Source organism: Cyprinus carpio, chromosome A4 (genome assembly GCF_018340385.1).
Source record: "Cyprinus carpio isolate SPL01 chromosome A4, ASM1834038v1, whole genome shotgun sequence".
In the NCBI taxonomy this organism is placed as follows: Eukaryota; Metazoa; Chordata; class Actinopteri; order Cypriniformes; family Cyprinidae; genus Cyprinus; species Cyprinus carpio.
Genome location: NC_056575.1, coordinates 5,173,500 through 5,196,093, shown reverse-complemented (window position 1 = coordinate 5,196,093; position 22,594 = coordinate 5,173,500). Strand labels below are relative to the sequence as shown.

The 22,594-nt window shown below is 37.5% G+C and overlaps 1 long non-coding RNA gene and 1 pseudogene across 1 annotated transcript; both read left to right on the top strand.

Moving 5' to 3' along the window:
* The first annotated feature begins 2,015 nt into the window (after positions 1 to 2,015).
* Positions 2,016 to 9,626, top strand: LOC109079247 (annotated as a pseudogene).
* Positions 9,627 to 13,233: 3,607 nt separating this feature from the next.
* Positions 13,234 to 14,101, top strand: LOC109098864. Its single transcript, XR_006157710.1, has 3 exons — positions 13,234 to 13,450; positions 13,654 to 13,711; positions 13,838 to 14,101. It is a non-coding gene; the product is annotated as an uncharacterized LOC109098864 (long non-coding RNA).
* The last annotated feature ends 8,493 nt before the right edge of the window (positions 14,102 to 22,594 follow it).

The following is a 22,594-nucleotide window of genomic DNA, read 5'->3' as shown; positions in this document are numbered from 1 at the left end:
GTTGGGTTTAGTGTGCATTAAAGGGAGTTATTTGACATTTTGAGGGGTGCTTGCAGCTCTCTCTGTTGGTCAAAATAATTACTAAGTTACATGACTGCTCTGATGACCAACAGCAGCGCTACACAAACAATGCTAGTGTTTGGGGCCCCCTGTGGGACCCCCCTTCCCTGAAGTGTAATTTCTTAGGGCCACCAAAATGGTAAACCCTGTTACGATACAATAAATCCAATATAATTAACAAAAAACCAACCAAAATATTAGAAATATCATTCTCACTGCTATAGTGTATTTACATCATTCTGTCACTCTGAGTGTTAGAATATATAATAGCAGCAGACAAAAAGTAAAATAATGTGCTGTGAAATGAGCTCTAATTGAAATTAATTATATTTGTAGATGTAAAACGTAACTGTGAATAAATAAATTAACATTTTCTGTCTGGTTACTTATGTTTTTTTTTTTTTTTTTTTTTTTGGCACATTATAAAAATTCTGTTACACATAGTTTTTGGTGCTATTTCTCCTGAAGTTTGTGTGTTATTCAGACATCAGACAAGAATTAACATCCAACAGTGATCTCTGCCTAATATAATAAATTCTTATATAACATCTGTTTTTCTCTTAAATCACACAACAGTTCCATAAGAGCTTTATTTCAATGAGATATTGTGTCTTTGCCTTATGTTTATTCATATTGGAATAAACTAACAGACAATATTGTTTGGAAAAAGGTTTGTTTAATACCTAATCAATATTTAATTACAAACAAGGTTAAGGAAGTATCATTCAAAATCATACACAGGGTTTACCCAGCCAAAAATTATTTAGTAAAATTTAAATCTGATATTTATTTTAGTTGCTAATTTTGTGTCAGTTGCCCTGAGCAAAGAAAAACACAGTCACATTTACATGATAAATCTTATTTTTTACATGCAAAATTTAATATTCACAAATGTAAGTTCTCATGCAAAAAAAACTTTTTTTTTTTATTTTAGGAATTGAAATGGAGCATTATATTGATATTTTACAATTTTCTATGAAACAAAAAGCAATTAAAACTGTGAAAGCTTTAATATTTTTATATAAATTTGCATTTGTATACAGCCCCTCTAGTGTGAAATTGTTTATTTCATGTATAATGTTTATTGTTTATATCATGTATAGTGTTTGTCATATACATGTAATTTGATCTTGTTAATAACAATAATAAAAATAAAAAAATTCTGTCTGGAAAAAAGTTAGAAGCTCCCTCATGTGGTGACACAAGGACAAGACTCTTGTCTTCTCCTCTTTACAATAAGAAGTGTTTTGCTTCCATCTGCTGGATGAATTACACATTACAGTGTTAAACACATACAACTGTCTTAAGTTTTATATGACGCCAAATGAATATCTTAAGAACAGAAAACAATGTTTATTTACAGATCTTGTATGAATAGCCTTCTGCTGTTGAACACAATCAGCCAGTTCATTTGATAATGTGTTAACATACTGTTTATTTTATGCTTGATTAGAACATCATAATGGTGAAATAAAATCCACCTAATATTATGCACGTTTCTAAAAATAACTTTAAAATGTTCAGTTTATTCTAATTTATACATTTATAGCAAAAATCAACTACTTTAAAATAAAGTTTCAGTAAGTGAGCAGTCAGTCATCAGTGCTTGTGTCTGCTGTGTTCAGGTTCAGGTTTTGATGCTGAATATAAGCTGCAGTGTTTCTGTATCAATCTGCTTTAAGTTTAGTGTGACTTTATCTCCACACTGACTTATGACTGACACGAGTCTGTCCTCAGTGAAGTCTCTTCACACTGGAGGAGGAGTCCCGCTCATCAGCGCTCACACTTTACTGATATATATGGAGAAAATAAAAATGCTGCTTTCTGATTTGTCACTGATTGTGTTTGATGATTTCCTCTGTTGTGTCTAATAAGGTAACAGTGAGTGTCATTGGCAGCTGTGAGTCTGTCTCTCTCTCTCTCTAGAGGGGGCTCACAGGAGCCAGTTTCTTCAGTGTGTTTGAGGGAGCAGAGGAGAAACTTGTGCTGACAGTCAAACAGACGGTGTGACGAGCAGAAAATGATGGAGGGATGTCTGACACTCATTTTACTCTCCACTATAATCACTCTAACCACATCTGGTGAGTACACAAATAGACAGTAAAGAGTTTAATTTAAATGTGTGTTTAAATGAGCAGTTACTCCATGAAAGCCTCAAATCACTAGAAAGTGAATAGAGGCCTGTGTAATATCTAGAAAATAAGATCTTGTAACACTAATCATTAATTAAAAATTACATTTTATGAATGATTTGAGCTTTAACATGCAACCAATTTAAGGATAAGATTATTTGTAAATTTTTTCTTTTTACAACATTAGTTGTACAGTTTGAATTTACTAAAATGTTTGTATCTTGATTTTGCTGTATACTGTTTATGATTCAGTTCTACTGCTACAGTGGTTAAATCTCTTTCTCTCTTTCATGTACAGATTTTGAGACTGTTAGGTTGGTTGGTGGTAACAGTCCCTGCAGTGGTAGAGTGGAGGTTCATCATGATGGTCAGTGGGGAACAGTGTGTAGTGATTACTGGGATAAGACTGATGCTGCAGTGGTGTGTAGAGAGCTGGGATGTGGAGCAGCTGTAGAGGCTCTGGGTGATGCTCATTTTGGACAAGGATCAGGACCAATCTGGATGGATGATGTGGCCTGTAATGGATCAGAGTCCACACTGAAGGACTGTAGATCAAGAGGATGGGGTGTTCATGGTGGCTGTGGTCATCGTGAAGATGCTGGAGTCAGATGCTCAGGTGAGCTGCTCCATACATCAGCCTGTTAATGCATCACTGATCAGACTTTTATCCATAAACATCTGATATGCGATTTACAATAATTGTATTATTTGTTTTTAGATTAATTCTTAAATAATGAATTGATAATAAGCATATTTTATGGTCTAAAGTGCTCACTTTCATCCTTTTAAAAAATCATTAAAGGAATTGCGTCTTGTTTTATGTCTGTATCATAATCATAGTGACAGATGGTCTTCTCTGTTGTGTAAATAAAATCAGAAACTATAAAATACAGAACGTCAAGACTTGTTGCTGGGTTTCACCAGTGCTCTGGAAGAGTGGAAATGTATTTTGGAGGACGATGGGGTTCAGTGTGTGACGCTGCCTTTGACCAGCAGGATGCAGAGGTTGTGTGTAGAGAGCTGGACTGTGGGGCTCCTGTACAGGTGCTGGGAGCAGCTGCTTTTGGTAAAGGAGACGCTCAGATGTGGACACAAGAGATTCAGTGCAGAGGAGACGAATCACACATTCGACACTGTTCATCATCAAACTCACATAAAATAAACTGCACCCATGAAAATGATGTCGGACTGATATGTTCTGGTAAAATGTTTTACCTATTTATTTAACAAATCCAATTGTTACATTTACTAAAATGTAATTGTTTGATCAGTACCATCATTATAAACTCTGAGTGACTGTATTAAACAGAACTAAGAACATGAGAATTACTCAGATTATCTCTGTTCTCTTACTTACAATCTCAGTAAACTCTGTGTTCTTTCTCCAGGTTACACTGATCTCAGACTGACAAACGGTCCTGACATCTGTTCTGGTCGAGTTGAACATCAGTACTTCAGTAAATGGGGCACAGTGTGTGATGCATGCTGGGATATGAGAGCTGCCAGTGTCCTCTGTAGACAGCTGAATTGTGGGATTGCTGTGTCTGTTGTGGGATCAGACTGGTTTGGAGTGGGAAGTGATGAAGTCTGGACTGATGTGTTTGATTGTGACGGGAATGAAACAAAACTCTCAGAATGTTCCATCTCTTCATGGAGTCGAGCTGAACGTTCACATAGTCGAGATGTTGGAGTCATCTGCTCTAGTGAGTCCATATTACTGCAACATTTACTGACATTATGCTACTGGAAAACCTAATCTTATACAAAATACAATATTTATCCCCCTTACATTTCAGACTGAAGATTAATGATTGTGTCATTTAAGTTTTGAATTTTATAAATGTAATATTGATATAAAGCATATTTATTACATAAATGTTCCTCTGTGGTCTTAAACACACATGCAGTATTTTAGTAAAACATCACATCTTCTCTTCAGATTCCTCTCTGGCTCTTCATGACGGTCTGGTGCGGTTGTCTGGAGAGAGACAGTGTGAGGGGGAGGTGGAAGTTTTCATCCATCAGGTCTGGAGGAGAGTTCTGCTGGACTCCTGGAGTCTCACTGAATCCTCTGTGGTCTGCAGACAGCTGGGCTGTGGCTCTGTGCTGAACTTCTCCAGCTCCTCTTCATCCAGTCCTGAACACAGTCATGAGTGTGTGACGGGCTTCCAGTGCTCTGGGAGTGAAGCTCATCTGGGGAACTGCAGCTCTCCACAAACTCTCAACTGCAGCTCCACACAACAGCTGTCAATCACCTGCCTTGGTGAGAAGAACAGCATCTGGACAGATTCTTCAGTTGTTCATGGTCAATAATGTGTTTTTCTATCTCTGAATATCAGGTCGGGGGTCCATCAGGCTGGTGGGTTCTGGGGGAGACTGTGCAGGGAGGCTGGAGGTTTTTCACAGCGGCTCATGGGGGACAGTGTGTGATGACTCCTGGGATATTAAAGATGCTCATGTGGTGTGCAGACAGCTGCAGTGTGGAGTGGCCCTCAGTAACCAGCAGGTACCAGCCTGGTTTGGTCCTGGTCCTGGACCCATATGGCTGGATGAGGTGGAGTGTGAGGGGAATGAGACGTCCCTGTGGAGCTGCTCTTCTCCAGGCTGGGGGAAAACATGACTGTCAACACTTGGAGGATGTAGGAGTCGTGTGCTCAGGTAAACATTACACTAGACGAAATTTTTATCAAAGAAATAGTTGTTTTTCAGAAAATATACCATGTAATCATTCAACTCCATGGTGATCAGGAACGAAAGGGGTCTGAAGGGGTTTGTTTGGAGTTAATGACTGTCTGACTTTACAGTTCATGACTACTTACCAAATACTTCAACACAAAATATTGATTTGAGAGTAAATTACTTTATAATTTTAAATGCATACTGTCTTCCTAAGAAATAAATTGTTCACTCCAGAATACAAAACAATAATATGGTTGCAATGATATTACTGTATTATTAATACAGAATTTCGCTGTATTTTAATAACAAATTATGGAGCTATTTTTAATATGTTTTGCTTATCTGTTTTTATGCAATTAGTGCTTGCAGCATGCATAAGCCTCATATTAAATCACTGTTTTGGTACATATTTTAGCTTTATCACAATCTGAATTTTAATTGTTTAAATGCACATCCTTTTCCATCCAGAGTTTAAAGAGATCAGGTTAACTGAGGGCTGTGAAGGGAATCTGGAGGTTTTCTACAATGGATCCTGGGGTAATGTGTGCTGGAACCAGATGGACGGAGACACAGTGAGTCTGATCTGTCAGGAGCTGAACTGTGGAAGATCTGGTGTTTTGTCTGATTCTACAGCAAGAGTGGAATCATCTCCTAACTGGCTGGATAAAGTTACATGTCGACCACATGATTCCACTTTATGGCAGTGTCCATCTTCACCCTGGGGACAGAATGAATGTGGTGAAGATGAAGTGGCCAAAATCACCTGCTCAGGTTGGACGATATTTAAATAATTTAATATGGTCTCAATAATAATCCTTCTGGGCGATTCTATAATTGAAGGTACATTTGGTGTCCATGGTCATTATTTTTTGTTTCACCTGCATTTATAAAATCACCCTTCTGTACATACATTTTTATGTCTAATGGGGTAAGTAAACTTAAATGTTTCTGAGAACTAAAGTGAGCTGATGGGAAGAGTAAAATGATTTGTGATGGGAAAACGTGAGAGATGTCAGATGTATCATCCTAATATTCTGTTCAATCATCTTTTTTTTTATCATGTTAAAATCTCAGAGGAGGAAACTCGTGAGTCGCCTCAGAGTCGTCTGACATGTTTTACCTCACCATCTCCTTACCAGAGACAGTGTGCAAGTAAGTTTATTCACCTTCACAATTTTGTTCCCATGAGAACGATGTGAGCGTTTTATGTGCTGGTAGGTGAACAACACATGAACTATGAGTTTTGACAAAATTCTTGAGTAATATTGTAAAAAAATAAAACTTTATCTTTCTTGTGTCCTTTTACCTTCAGAAACAGTGAGATTAGTAGGTGGTAACAGTCTCTGTGCTGGTAGAGTGGAGGTTCTTCATGATGGTGAGTGGGGAACAGTGCATGATGTTGACTGGGATTTGCCTGATGCTGAAGTGGTGTGTAGAGAACTTGGCTGTGGAGAGGCTTTAACTGCACCAAAGAGTGCCTACTTTGGTGAAGGATCAGGAAATGTCTGGGTTTCCAATTTACAGTGTACTGGATCAGAGTTTACATTGACAAACTGTAGATTCAGTGGATGGGGAATAGAAGCTAATCATACTAAAGATGCTGGAGTCATCTGCTCTGGTAAGATCATCTAGACTTATTTCATAATTACTAATCTTTTCTCCCACAGAATTCCAAGATGGATAAATTTTTTTGCCCCACATTCAGTGTTATGTCAGGTGCCTGAAGAGTGAAGTATTATGTATTATAAGTATTATGTGACGTGTTGAATGATGATATGGAACACACAAAAAGCATTTTGTGGACAATATGCATTTTTTGTTCCAGACGATTCCATTTGAGAATCAAAAATACATAGTATCTCATTCAAAGATTGAGCATTTCACAGACAAAATGCATTTTAATGACATGCTGGGTGCATTTTGTTCACTTTTTTTTCTGACATTCATTAAATGAAAACATATTCACTCTTATGTGCAAAAAAATGCAAGAAATGTATGTGAATTTTATACACACACACACACACACACACACACACACACACACACACACACACACACACACACACACACACACACACAAATAAAAAAACTGCTGATAATTGATGAAAGGCATCTGGTTTAGCTTTATAAAGTAATATTAGGACAAGAATTAGCAAATATCATTGAATTTGTGAATTTTTCATTTAAGGAGTCAGGCTGGTCGGAGGATCTCGCTGTTCTGGCAGAGTAGAAGTGCCTCATGACTGGATGTGGGTTTCAGTGTGTGACGCTGCCTTTGACCAGCAGGATGCAGAGGTTGTGTGTAGAGAGCTGGACTGTGGGGCTCCTGTACAGGTGCTGGGAGCAGCTGCTTTTGACAAAGGAGACACTCAGATGTGGACACAAGAGATTCAGTGTAGAGGAAATGAATCCTATATATCTTTGTGTCCAACATCATCTTCTCTCAAACAAAATTGCACCCATGAGAATGCCATTGGACTGTTCTGTTCTGGTAATAAAGCAGTAGTTACTTATTGAGAATCACAAACTAGTTTTTAAAAAAACACATTTCTTGCTTTTTTCATAATGTTAAACTAAACTCTCTGTTCTTTGTCCAGGTTACACTGATCTCAGGCTGGTAAACGGTCCTGACATCTGTTCTGGTCGAGTTGAACATCAGTACTTCAGTAAATGGGGCACAGTGTGTGATGCATGCTGGATATGAGACCTGCCAGTGTCCTCTGTAGACAGCTGAATTGTGGGATTGCTGTGTCTGTTGTGGGATCAGACTGGTTTGGAGAGGGAAGTGGTGAAATCTGGGCTGATGTGTTTGATTGTGACGGGAGTGAAACAAAACTCTCAGAATGTTCCATCTCTTCATGGAGTCGAGCTGAATGTTCACATAGTCGAGATGTTGGAGTCATCTGCTCTAGTGAGTCCATTCATGCCGTTATGAAGTCAGACTAAAACTACTTCTAAGTATAATTTAGATATATACTGAATGATAAATAAATACTCTCTTCAGATTCCTCTCTGGCTCTTCATGATGGTCTGGTGCGGTTGTCTGGAGAGAGACAGTGTGAGGGGGAGGTGGAAGTTTTCATCCATCAGGTCTGGAGGAGAGTTCTGCTGGACTCCTGGACTCTCACTGAATCCTCTGTGGTCTGCAGACAGCTGGGCTGTGGCTCTGTGCTGAACTTTTACGGCTCCTCTTCATCCAGTCCTGAACACAGTCATGAGTGTGTGACGGGCTTCCAGTGCTCTGGGAATGAAGCACATCTGGGGAACTGCAGCTCTCCACAAACTCTCAACTGCAGCTCCACACAACAGCTGTCAATCACCTGCCTTGGTGAGAAAAACAACATCTGAGCAGATTCTTCAGTTGTTCGTGGTCAATAATGTGTTTTTCTGTCTCTGAATATCAGGTCGTGGGTCCATCAGGCTGGTGGGTTCTGGGGGAGACTGTGCAGGGAGGCTAGAGGTTTTTCACAGCGGCTCATGGGGGACAGTGTGTGATGACTCCTGGGATATTAAAGATGCTCATGTGGTGTGCAGACAGCTGCAGTGTGGAGTGGCCCTCAGTAACCAGCGGGTACCAGCCTGGTTTGGTCCTGGTTCTGGACCCATATGGCTGGATGAGGTGGAGTGTGAGGGGAATGAGGCGTCCCTGTGGAGCTGCTCTTCTCCAGGCTGGGGAAAACATGACTGTCAACACAAGGAGGATGTAGGAGTTGTGTGCTCAGGTAAACAGTACACTAGAGGAAATGTTTATCAAAGAAATAGTTGTTTTTCAAAAAATATACCTTGCAATCATTCAACTCCATGGTGATCAGGAATGAAAGGTCTGAAGGGGTTTGTTTTGTGTCTGACTTTACAGTTCATGACTACTTACAAAATACTTCAACACAAAATATTGATTTGAGAATAAATGACTTTATAATTTTAAATATATACGGTCTTCCTAAGAAAAAAACACACTCAAAAAAAATAAATTGTTGAATGAACATGATTTATTCGTAGCACCCATTATGCATCTAATCAAATCAAGTAAACTTGCACTGCTTCGAATAATAATTTAGTTGCAAATAACAAGAATGAATCATTTAACATAAGTAAACGTGTTATATTCTTATTAATCAGACATATTTGTATTTTGCAAATCAAACAAGTGGCTAGTTTACTTTTTTGAGTGCAGAATACAGAATACAAAACAGTCATATGGTTGCAATGATATTACTGTATTATTAACACAGAATTTCTCTGTATTTTAATAACAAATTATGAAGCTATTTTTAATATGTTTTGCTAATCTGTTTTTAGATGCAATCAGTGCTTGCAGCATGCATCAGCCTCATATTAAATCACTGTTTTGGTGCATATTTTAGCTTTATCACAATCTGAATTTTAATTGTTTAAATGCACATCCTTTTCTATCTAGAGTTTAAAGAGATCAGGTTAACTGAGGGCTGTGAAGGGAATGTGGAGGTTTTCTACAATGGATCCTGGGGTAATGTGTGCTGGAACCAGATGAACGGAGACACAGCGAGTCTGATCTGTCAGGAGCTGAACTGTGGAAGATCTGGTGTTTTGTCTGATTCTACAGCAAGAGTGGAATCAGCTCCTAACTGGCTGGATAAAGTTACATGTCGACCACATGATTCCACTTTATGGCAGTGTCCATCTTCACTCTGGGGACAGAATGACTGTGGTGAAGACGAAGTGGCCAAAATCACCTGTTCAGGTTGGATGATATTTAAATAATTTAATATGGTCTCAGTAATAATCCTTCTGGGCGATTCTATCATTGCAGGTACATTTGGTGTCCATGGTCATTATTTTTTGTCTCACCTGCATTTATAAAATCACCTTCTGTACATACATTTTTATGTCTAATGGGGTAAGTGAACTTAAATGTTTCTGAGAGCTAAAGTGAGCTGATGGGAAGAGTAAAATGATTTGTGAGGGTAAAATGTGAGAGATGTCAGATGTATCATCCTAATATTCTGTTCACTTTTCTTTTTTTATCATGTTATAATCTCAGAGGAGGAAACTCGTGAGTCGCCTCAGAGTCGTCTGACATGTTTTACCTCACCATCTCCTTACCAGAGACAGTGTGCAAGTAAGTTTATTCACAACAAATCTGTTGAATGTTTGTTAATGTAAGACTATATTTTCCTAGCAAATTACTGTTAAATTATTAATAGCTGCATTTTTTTAATATAGGAATTATTAACCTCAGAAAATAGTCACAGTTTTAAAAGCCTCTGGCTTCATTATTAGTGTGTGTTTTGTTGTAAATGTTGTGCTGAAGCAGCTAAGCTCTGATGTGTGTGTTTTAGATCATGTTCCTCTCAGACTGCGTGGAGGGGAGGGCCGGTGCTCTGGGAGGCTGGAGGTGTATCATAACGCTGTGTGGGGCTCAGTCTGTGATGATCAGTGGGACATCAGCGATGCTCAGGTGGTCTGCAGGCAGCTGGGTTGTGGAGCAGCACTGAGGGCTGATGGGAATTCATTCTTTGGTGCTGGTGAAGGTGTTGTGTGGATGAACAAAGTCGAGTGCAGAGGGAATGAGATTCACCTGTGGGACTGTCCTCACTCCCTAAATAACCACACTGACTGCTCCCGCAAAGAGCACGCTGGACTCACCTGTGCAGGTCACAGCAAACACTGAGCAATAATGTTAATTTTTAGATCATTTTTTGTAGTCATAATTTTGAATGTGTTTGTGTCTGTTTTGCCAGATGTGTCAGTGTCCACTACTCCTGGCACAACTTCTCCTCCAGTTTCTCCTCCAGTGCGCTCAACATCAGTTGCTCCTCCACAAACTCCTCCAGCAGCGTCTCCCCCAGTGCTTGTGATTATTCTGGGAGTTGTGCTCTTACTGCTTAGTGCCACTGCTTACACTGATTCAGCAGAACAGAGTGATGAAGAGAGGTAGGAGAGATCCAGAGACTGTCATATTGTGTCTTATTCAGTGTGTGATCAGTCATGTGTTGTGAACTGACAGCAGGTTTGTCTGTCTACACTCACAGCTCTCTCTGAGAGGAGACACAGGAGGATGTCTGAGGCCGTTTATGAGGAGATTCAGCACAGACACAATCACTTCACTCAGAGGGGTGAGACATGAGCCATCAATCTTATTTAATACCATTAATAAGAGTCTGTCAGACAGTTGATGTTCATCTATTATTAGTCCTGTTAAACCTCCTGCTTCAAACCACAGAATTCCTGACAGAAAACCACAGAGCTGCAGGTGCATGTTCATATGTGTGTGTGTGTGTGTGTGTGTGTGTGTGTGTGTGTGTGTGTGTGTGTGTGTGTCAGACTGTGTCTCTTCCTGAGTGTATTTCTGGAAGGCAGTGAGAAACAGGTTCATGTGAGGATACGTGTGTGTGTGTGTGTGTGTGTGAGCGTGTTTATGTGGTTTATGAGGACACAAATTTGTATAATGACATGGTTATGACATAGGTATTACAATGAGGAGGTGATTTATGAGGACATTTCCAGTGTCCCCGTAATTCAAAAGGCTTATAAATCATTCAGAATGAGTTTTTTTAAAAATCCAAAAATGCACAAAGTTTCCTGTGAGGGGTAGGGTTAGGTGTAGGGTTGAGGTAGGGCAATAGAAAATACAGTTTGTACAGAATAAAAACCATTACACCTATAGAGAGTCCCCATAAACCACACATACCAACGTGTGTGTGTGTGTGTGTGTGTTTGAGTGAGTGTGTGTGTGTGTGTGTGTGTGTGTGTGTGTGTGTGTGTGTGTGTGTGTGTGTGTGTGTCAGACTGCGTCTCTTCCTGAGTGTATTTCTGGAAGGCAGTGAGAAACAGGTTCATGTGAGGATACGTGTGTGTGTGTGTGTGTGTGTGTGTGTCAGACTGTGTCTCATCCTGAGTGTATTTCTGGAAGGCAGTGATGAAAGGGGTTCATGTGAGGATACGTGTGTGTGTGTGTTTGCTAATTGGCCCAACAAAAACATTCTGTCTCTAATGTTTTTAAAATGCAAGTAATTGACATTTTTGTTGTATTGTCACTAACACAATGCTTTATGATCCAGAGAAAATGAGGATTCAGTCTGTTTGTAATGATGAACGTTTCTGACTGTTCTGCTCTCCTTTAAAAGGGAGGCTTATCTCTGAAGAATTGCATTCTGGGTATGAAAATGCTGATGAGCTTCTCTCAGGTTAGAGAGCTGAAATATATTCATTCCAGTAAATGAAATATGTCACCGATGACTCAACTATTGAAAATACTAAAACGTTTATCTCTAATGTTTTTAAAATGCAAGTAATTTACATTTTTGTTGTGTTTTTTTGTCACTGCTTTTTGATCCAGAGAAAATGAGGATTCAGTCTGTTTGTAATAATGAACATGTTTCTGACTGTTCTGCTCTTCTTTAACAGGGAGTCTCATATCTGAAGAACTGCATTCTGGGTATGAAGATGCTGATGAGCTTCTCTCAGGTTAGAGAGCTGCAATTATTTCAAATTAACACCTAAAAATAAAACAAATAAAAAAAAGAGAAAATGTAATTCACACTCAAAATCACACAAATATAATTCTTCCAGTAAATGAAATATGTCACCAGTGAATGTTCAACTGTTCAAAATACTAAAACAAAAATCTTATTAGAAATAGTGTTCAACACTGCATATTATGATGATGTCAACAATGGCAGGTCTCAAGACCTGCAAGAAAATATATTACATTTTGTTTCTAAAAAATATCCCAATATGCCTAAATATACCACCTACTCTGTTATTCTGTAATTAGGTTATATATTTAAAATAAATAAAGCAGGGGTGTCCAGTCCTGCTCCTGGAGGGCCAAGAGTTTAGCTTCATCCAGCTCCAACACACTTGTCTGGAAGTTTCTAGCGAATGCAACACTGCAGCACTGAGCTTTTTCAATTTCCTTATGTTATGCAATACAAAAATCAATACAAAAATTAAAAAAAAAATATAAATATAAATCATATATATATATATATATATTTGAGGTGAAGGCATTGTTTTTATTTCTTTAGTTGTAAAAGAATCACATAATGCTAAACTATGTGTAATGTAAACCAGTGAGAGACCACAGACAGTCATTACCTATACTGCATTATAAGAAAGTTAGTTAATAAATAAATTGTTCAGCATTAAGTATTATTCAAATTATAATTCTAGTATTTTTCTGCTGTGACAGAAAATTTATGACGTAGACATGTGCACTAAGTAGACCGTATCATTCTGGCATTTAATGCTGAGAGGACTCTAGCCTTGAATCCTCAGGAGGACTGGACTAGGAAGGATGTATCCTCGCTAGGATGTGTATTCCATTTAAAAAGCACTTAGTGAGTCTGAAGACCTTGATTACTTTGGTTCAGGACAGGTGTGTTTAATTAGGGTTGGAGCTAAACTCTGCAGGACAGTGTCCCTTCAGGAACAGGTTTGGACAGCTCTGATATAAAACCTTTTCTCTCTCTTCTCATATCGTACTGATATGATGATGTGACATTTGTTCTGTTTGTATCTTCATGTATGTGTAGTGGACACACTAGAGCATTATGATGACATCATCATTATTGGACAGAACTTTCAAGGTGTAACGAGTGAGTCACACAGAACTGCAATTTAATATCACTCTTATATATGTTTTTATGATATATTGAACATGTGTTTCTACCATTAATGAATCATCATGGCTTTATCAGGTTTAATCTAATAGTCTCAGACAGTCATGAGGAGAATGAGATGAATGACACAAGATGTGTTACACATTACAATGTGAGGTTTTATTTCACATGTGTATCAGAGGGAGATCAGGAGTATGATGATGTGAAGAAAAGCAATGAAGATGAGAAACCTGTTAGGTATGTTTTTCTCATCTTTTTACATAATCTACTTTTAATCATTATGTCTCTCATTTAAACCCTATTTAAACTAAATTGTGATGCATTTATAAAAATTAATGTGAATTTGCTTGTTTTTAAAAACAGACTATGATGTGGGGGAGGAGTCAAATAAAGAAGGAGGGGCCATATGACTCAATGACCACACCCTCTGCCTCTGTTCATGAAATCATATTACAGTTACTGGAGCTGCTGGGAGCTTCTCATATTGCTAATGCATCAATGACTTATGTTTTTATGTTATTTTAAATATTTTTGTATGAAAATTTAAATATTTGTATTGTAGCATTGTCTTTTATTACTATTTTGATATCAATGCTTTTCACCTAATAAACAAAAGATATCATTCCATCATCATGTCACAAAAATACTTTTAAAAGAGTCGTTAGAGAAAAGAAGAAAGTTATGCTATAAATGTTTAAGAAAGTATTTTTAGGCACTACTGCTGACAGCATTATTTACCTAAATATAATGATAAAAATAAAGCTTCATGTTTTTCCATAAGCTTACTGTCATAGCATCAGTTCATTACTGTTAGCTTGAATTAACTTGAGAAGAGTATAATTTAATATTCAAATTAAAACAATCATTACCACAAAAACAAAAAAAACACATTCTTGAGGTCAAAAACAAAAAAACAACCCAAACTGCAGTTTATTGTGTGATTCCAGTCTGATTTTATGGATGATACTGAATTATTTGCGCTGAGCTTCAATCTTTTGCAGCAACAGCTCCATATGCAGGTTAAGGTTGGGCTGACCCTTTTTGGTTTTTCTTTTCAACAACTGATATGTTGCTGTTTTCTTCTCCTTGCACCTCTCCAGAGCCTCCTCTCACTGAGCTTTGTCTTTCAAGAATTCCTACACAGACACACATAATAAAACATGCATCAATCATTTGCCAAAGAATGTAAAAGATGGTTAAACTGTGTATGTTTACGAGAAATAATGGGCCCTTCCTTAATGACAGGAGATTCATTAGGGAATAGAAAACTGTACAACAATTCCATCATACTGATACATTTGCTAGGTTTGATTTCCTCACCTCTCTTTTTCGTGCACGTTCCTCCTTTTCAAACAGAATACATTTCAAGTTTAGTCCTTTTTATGCACACTATGAATTATTTATTGTATATACTGGTTGATAGTGTAAATACTAAATTTTCTGAGAAGCCTTGGATTAAACTAATTAAAAAAGGAAATGGTATAAACACTTATGTATATATGTAAATACAACACCGACAACACCGCAGCACTGGCCAAGAAATCACAGCAGCGTCTCTACTTCCTCCGCAAACTGAGAAGAGCCAGCGCCCCGGCCCCCATCATGTGCACCTTCTACAGTAGCACCATTGAGAGCATCCTGATTAGCTGCATGCTTTTGTGTGGTATGCCGCCTGCAAGGCGTCCTGCCGGAAGACTCTTCAACGCATAGTGAGAGCAGCTGAGAAGATCATTGGTGTCTCTCTCCCCTCCCTCCAGGACATTTATGGAACCCGTCTCACTCGCAAAGCCCTCTGCATTGCAGGTGATCCCACTCACCCGTCACACAACTTCTTCAGTCTGCTGCCATCAGGGAGGAGACTGCGGAAGTCTCCAGGCCAGGACCAGCAGACTGAAGGACAGCTTCATCCATCAGGCTGTCAGGAAGCTGAACTCGCTCCTGAACTTGCCCCCCCGTCCCTCTTCTGCCCCAGGCACCACTGAACTATGAACACCCCCCCCCCCAGGTCCCTCATCCCCAGGTCCTTCCACTAACATACGATGTCATGCACCAGTCACTTTGTGCAGCATTGGTCTGCTCACTACCTCATTCACCATGGAAACTGACGTCATTCTACCTCCTCATCAGTAAGTTTAATTAAAATAACTGCTCTTGAGCCCTTTGTCACTTTAATCAGACTGACTAAGCTATTTTTTTCGTGCACTAAAAATATTTTTAGCTGCACTGTTTGTTTCACTGGTTTGCACTCTATCTGCCATGTGCCTTGCGCTGCTTTTATTTAACCATATTTTTATTTTATTTTTTTTCTATTATGTCTTATTTTACATTCCCTTATTGTATAGTTTTATTTTATAGTTTTATATTTGATCTAGATTTTAGGCTCTACTGTTAGTGTTATCTGTATGCACCGGGGGTCTGAGAGTAACGCAATTTCGATTCTCTGTATGTATGTACTGTACATGTGGAAGAATTGACAATAAAGCAGACTTGACTTGACTTGACTAAATGTATGTAACCAACATTAATGCAAAGAATGCACATATAAGAACTAGGCACGTGCGTTTTACACTAGATTTTTTTCTCATTTCAGACTTCTTTAACTGACCCTTATGTCAAATTAGTTTATTCAGTGTGAATTTTCTACATCGAAAACACATTTACTCACCCTCTTTTAATCCGCCATCAAAAACTTTGTTCTCCGGAACCCATTTTCTTTTCGTTTTGGCGTTGTGTGATAAACCACCATGTACAAATTTGTTATTAAAGCATTTTCCTCTAATCGGACCTTTACTTTTTGCATTTTGTTTTAAAGGTGCCATATCTCACTTTAACTTAACATCTGCTCACACTAGTATGTGGACAAAACCGATGTTTCTCGTGTAAAGACGCACAATAATGACGTACGAATGGTCGCAATGCATTACGAATCAAAAACGCCATTTTTGTGAGGGCAACATATTCTATTCCCCCATTCAACAAAACGCAGACTGGTACACCCAACATGGCCGCACATTCGGTCGCTCAGTGAATCATTTCCTGATTTGACTACTTGTGTCTTAAAAACTGTGTCAGCAGCTGCCAAGAGCATATGTCTGCAGACTGCGAGAGATTCTCTGTTTTCCTAAAAGAAATGGAAAACTATTTGAATGTAATTTCAGTATCTACTAATAAGAAAGCTATAAGGACTGTTAGAAATTGCCCTGCCTTTGATCTCCTTGTGTAATTATGTTTAGATGATGGCCCTTATCTTTAGTTTTATTTTATTCTTTCTTGTGATTTTTTTCCATTTTATTTTTGTGGTTGATATTATGTGATGTATGCTTATGCTTTACAAAGTAAAACGATACATATCAAAAAGAAACACTCTAGAAAAAAACTCCAAAAGAGGGGCGTAACTTCAAGTTGTCCAAATCACACAGAACCACGCGAGATGTCAAAACGAGATGTTGTTGGCAAGATGGCGGCTTGCGTGGAGAGACAACGGTGAGAATATTTTCTTCCCGAAATAACCGTTTAAATTGGAGTGTGTACGTCATTTTCATACAGTGGTATTGTTTATGGAGTTAATAATCTGTTAAAACTAAGGTGTAAAGTAAGCAATATATAAGCAAAAGGTGTAAAGACGCTATCCCCCGGTTCACAGACAAGACTAGTCCCAAACTAAAATACATGTCTGGGCTGTTTTAACTGAAAGGAGCTTGAACGGACTCATCTTAATTGTCTCATTGTCTCTTGTCTCCAGATGCACATCAGTATTGTTTTAATCCAAGGCACGTTTATAAATGTTACTTAAATGTCCAAATTGAACTATGGCCTAACCTTGGCTTAATCCAAACCCTGTCTGTGACCTATATAATGAAGCATATTTGTGATTTTGCTGCAAAAACACATTTTATAATGCATAACTAAAAAGGGACATACAATAAAAAATCTCAAAAGTGGATTTACATAAACCATATATACATCTATGCAGTATTGAGCAGATAAATCACAGAGGAGACTGACTCTTGTCTGGATGTTACAGGGACAGATGAGACACACGTGTGTTTATCTGCTGCAGAGAGACTGATGAAGCAATGCTGCCGTCACAGGCTTTGAGTGAGTACACTACAGAAATGCATAAAACATTTGAAATCTTAAGTTTATTTTTATTGTTGTAATTTTAAACAACTATTACAGCACTTTTCTTATTCTTGATTCCTGTGCATTTGCTGCAGATCTTTTGTGGTGGAGCAGGACCTGCAAGGAAAGGTGACATTTGTGGAAAAAAAGGGAAAACCTGAAACAAAAGGATATAAAGTAAGATCATTTTGTTACTTCTAATACAGAGATCAGATGACATTATGCTGTTAAAATGACTTTTGTATTGTGTTTGTGTATTTTTGTAGGATCTGAAATGTCTGGAGACTGGTGTGTGCAGTGAGGATGGAGAAGTCCACAGCAGCATCCTGGAAATGGTCCAGTGACACAGATGAGACGCTCCATCTCTCCACCTCTTACTGCCTCATCAGGACCGGATGCTGCTGTGGTCTCTTCATTCTCAGTGACCCCAGAGCCAGCGAGAACATCTAGAGAAAGACCAAAAGACACTGAGGATGTGATTTTGGTAAAGTTTGTTCTGCTGGTTTCTGTTTATAAAATGAAGGCTGACTTTCAGAAGCTTCAAAAGCATCATCATCACAAAATGTCATGAAGCTTTTAATCCGAAGTGATTTACAGTGCTCTTATTACAGGGACCTACAATCCCCTGATCAACCTGGAGAATAGAGCCTTGCTCGAGGACACACTGGTGGTTTTGAACCAGCAACCTTCTGCTCACCAGTTCAGTGGTTTAGCCCACTACAAAAGTAATAAAGCTACAACAACAAAAATGCATGTAACTGTAAACATGAAATGAAATTTGGCAATAAATGGAAAGCTGACAACATGAATTGTAAAATGTTTAACTCCGTTTTGTTTTGCAGGTAGTCATGCTCCTGGAGAGCAGGACACGAATGCTTGGAGCAGACACAGCAGCAGCCAGATTGTCCCGCACGTGTTCCCTGCTCTTGATTCAAGGTTGTGTGGTTCAGAGAGCCGTCGTCATAGTCTTCCTCGTCCTCTTGCTCAACGATGTCCCCATTGAGAAGAGAGAGATTGTGAAGCACAGCGCAGCTGCAGAATTGGCACAGCAGTGTTGAGATGGCAGTAGGTTATGGGTTCACCATCTGTAAAAACACATGACTGTTAGAACAATAAGTCTGAATGAAGCTTCGTTTCATCTGTTGTTGACTTGTATATTTATGTATTTTATTGTGATGCTTTCATTCCTTTACTCATTTATTCATGTTTCTTATTGTTGTCAGTTAATAAAATATTAATATTTTATTAAATTAATTAATGTATTAATTGCTTGACTGAAAATGTATGTATTCACATCGACTGCATTTGTTCAACTAGTGTATATTCATGTATAGCTATGTCACAACAAAAATTTAATTTAGTTGTAATTTTAAGACAAAAAAAGTAATATAATTATTGTTTGGCATTTATCCTTATTATTGCATGTAAGTGTTGGGGTGAGCAAACGATACAATTCATTCTGGGATAATCTTAATTTTTAAGTAATAATACTTAACGTTTTTAGAGTATAAAATCAACAATCTTCTCCAAAGGCGAGATCTTCAAGCAGCAGATCGATGTTTCCTTTGTGCAGATATTACAAATATTGCAAATGCTGAGGGAAACTGTACTAGATTGTTGAGTTTGTGATGCTGCGAGGTGTTAGTGCACCTGTCCCTCTTTTTTATTATTATTGCGGAACTTATAATTACATAAAAGATCAGTTTAATACCTTTTTATTTAACAATTAACAATCATAATAAATAAAAAAATAAAGATAACATTATATAACACACACATTTACAATATTTAAAATCCTTAAATAATTAACAATAAAGTTTTTTTAGAAGCCTGAGGAAAGAAATGAGCGTTAAATTCAACAAGAAAAAGAAGAAAAAAAAAGAGATTCAACATAATTTTGCTTGTGGATGAAACATTTTGCACATAAAATAATTAACAAAATATTCCAGAAATGACGATTTTGGGTCTTCTTAATAAAAAAAAGTAAAAATGCTTTAAGGCTAAAACTTGATCACATTAGTGGAGTTAAAAGTATAAGAACTTAAATCAGCCCAAAATGTATTGGCTATTACAACCACAAAATAAAAGGGCAGCTGTTTCTTCAACAAGACCACAAAATGGGCAAGTTTCATCAGTTTTAAGATACTTACAAATAGATTAATTAAACCTGTCACTCATATCTTTTAAGTTGTTGTGATTGTTTTAGCGTCGTAGGTCACATGATGACGTCAACATACCGGATGATATCCAAATCGCATTCATACTTGACGCATTCAGGCTGAGTATGTACTCTTTTAGCGCTCGTTAAGTTAGTACTAATTGAAATTAAGTGCCTTCTTAGTGAGTATGCGGTTTCGAACGCAGCCCGACAACATCTCGTTTTGACATCTCGCGAGGTTCTGTGTGATTTGGACAACTTCATAGACACCATTAGGCGGAGTTTACCTAAAAAAAGAAAAAAAAACTTGGCTCTCACGCTCCCTTCATGGTTGTAGCAAATTAGCTCAAAAGGCAAACAATACTTATAAATTATTATTATTATAAATTATTATTATTATTATTATTATTATTATTATTATTATTATTTCGGGGTATGGGAAATAGATAACGTTCTTATTGTACAATACTACTCAGAGCATATAGCCAAAATCTGCGAGATTAGGGAGTGTGGACTCAGTTATGAGCAAAACAACATACAACCTTGAGTGTGATCCACACGAGACTTTATTAACTACACTAGACACTTAAACTATTATAACACACACACGCACAGTTTAGCAATGGAAAGAGAGATACAAATTACAGGAATGCAAGAAGTTATAGTATTGTTTGAGATTCAGCAGATCAACAGCCTTGAGCAAACCATCAGTTTCTTAGTTGTAACACTCCCTTCTTTAAAAGGGGTGGGGATAATTAATGGATCAAACAATGAGACTAGGTTTGATTCTTGCATGTCTTGGTCATTTGAATAAAAGTGTCCTGATGCAGTTTGTTGAGGCTCCAGCTGATCTTGATGTTGTCTTGATGAGAGAGAACCAGCTGAAATCTGAGGATCTTTGCTGAATGGAAAGACAAGGCCGCAGCCTGGCACAAACTTAGGGGTCCTTAGAAGACTTCTCAGCTTCCTTGTCTTCTCAGTATCTAAAATAACTGCACTGATCTTTAAAGTGTGAGGAGATGAGGAATGGTACCTTTGGAGGGAAATGTTAAGATCCTTTGTCTCTAGCATTTTATTTTGCATTTGAAACTGGATTGGGTGATCAAGAGAAGAATCTTCAAGATTCTGATAATACTAATGCGTCACAGAGTTAGAAAAGTGTAATGTAAATAACAAATAGGAAACGTAATTTGGAGCTCATAGAGAAGCACGACATTTGTGCGATCATGATTAATTAAGTAATAATAAAACATTCATTCAATTTTAAATATATAGGCAAAACTCTATAAAAGAACAGATGAAGGATACATGATTGCACATGTCTCAAGTGAATAGTAGACAGAAATATATGTTAATTCAGAGAAAGGTTTGTCTATGAATGTATGTGGTGTCTTCACAGTAACATGGCGTGAAGGTACACATTCCCCAGTGTGACCCCTTTTCATGCACTCGAGCACCATTGGCCATTGTGATGCAATGTCGTTTAGTGAATAAGGCTTCAGTATTTGAGGAGAAAGGTGTTTCGCCAATGTGATCAGCTTACGCTGTACACAACGTCTTGTTCACTTTTCAGGGAACAGAGGTATCGTCAGTAACCAGAGTAAAAATAAATGAATAAATAAATCTGGAGATAAATACATGTGGGAATAAATAAATATAAAAAATAAATAAACGCATAAATACATTTAAAAATAAATAAATGAATAAATACATAGATCAATTAAATATAAAAATAAATGAGAGATCAATAAGTAAAAAAAAAATGAAAAAAAGAGTAAATAAAATAAAAGTACAAATAAATACATAACATAATACATAAAGGAAAAAAAAGTCATAAATATAAATTCCAGGGTAAATTTTATTACACATGAACTATATTTGTTAAGTCATCTATGTCTTTTTGGTTTTCCTGTTATTTTATTTATTTATTTATATATTTGTTTAATTATTTTTAATTTCTGAAGGTTTGGTCCTCCATAGAACTTTTGCCTGCTCCTCGTTTCAATAAGAAGTGTTTTGCTTCCCCCTGCTGGATGAATTATGAACTGCAGTATGAAACACCCATCTACAGCTACAAATGTCTTTGATATAATGCCAAATTAATATATTTGCAATAGAAACCAATGTTTATTTACAGATCATCTAAATATTACTCATATTTATTTATTGCTATATTGTATTCTGTGAATTTATTATAAAAAAAAAAAATTCTGTGTGAAGTAAAGTTTTAGTAAGTGTCTGAAGTGAGCAGTCAGTCATCAGTGCTTGTGTCTGCTGTGTTCAGGTTCAGGTTTTGATGCTGAATATAAGCTGCAGTGTTTCTGTATCAATCTGCTTTAAGTTTAGTGTGACTTTATCTCCACACTGACTTATGACTGACACGAGTCTGTCCTCAGTGAAGTGTCTCTTCACGCTGGAGGAGGAGTCCTGCTCATCAGCCCCCACACCTCACTGATATATATGGAGAAAATAAAAATGCTGCTTTCTGATTTGTCACTGATTGTGTTTGATGATTTCCTCTGTTGTGTCTAATAAGGTAACAGTGAGTGTCACTGGCAGCTGTGAGTCTCTCTCTCTCTCTCTAGGGGGCTGACAGGAGCCAGTTTCTTCAGTGTGTTTGAGGGAGCAGAGGAGAAACTTTGGTGCTGAATGAATTAGTTTTTTGGGGCAAACAAAGGGATGGAAAGCTGTCTGACACTTATTTTTTTGTCTTCAGTGGTTACACTTATCACTGCTAGTAAGTACACTCAGGGACAGATGAAATTCAATATATATTAAAAAACATTCCATAATTCATAAATTTAAATAACAATAAACAATAACATTTGTATCCCCATAAC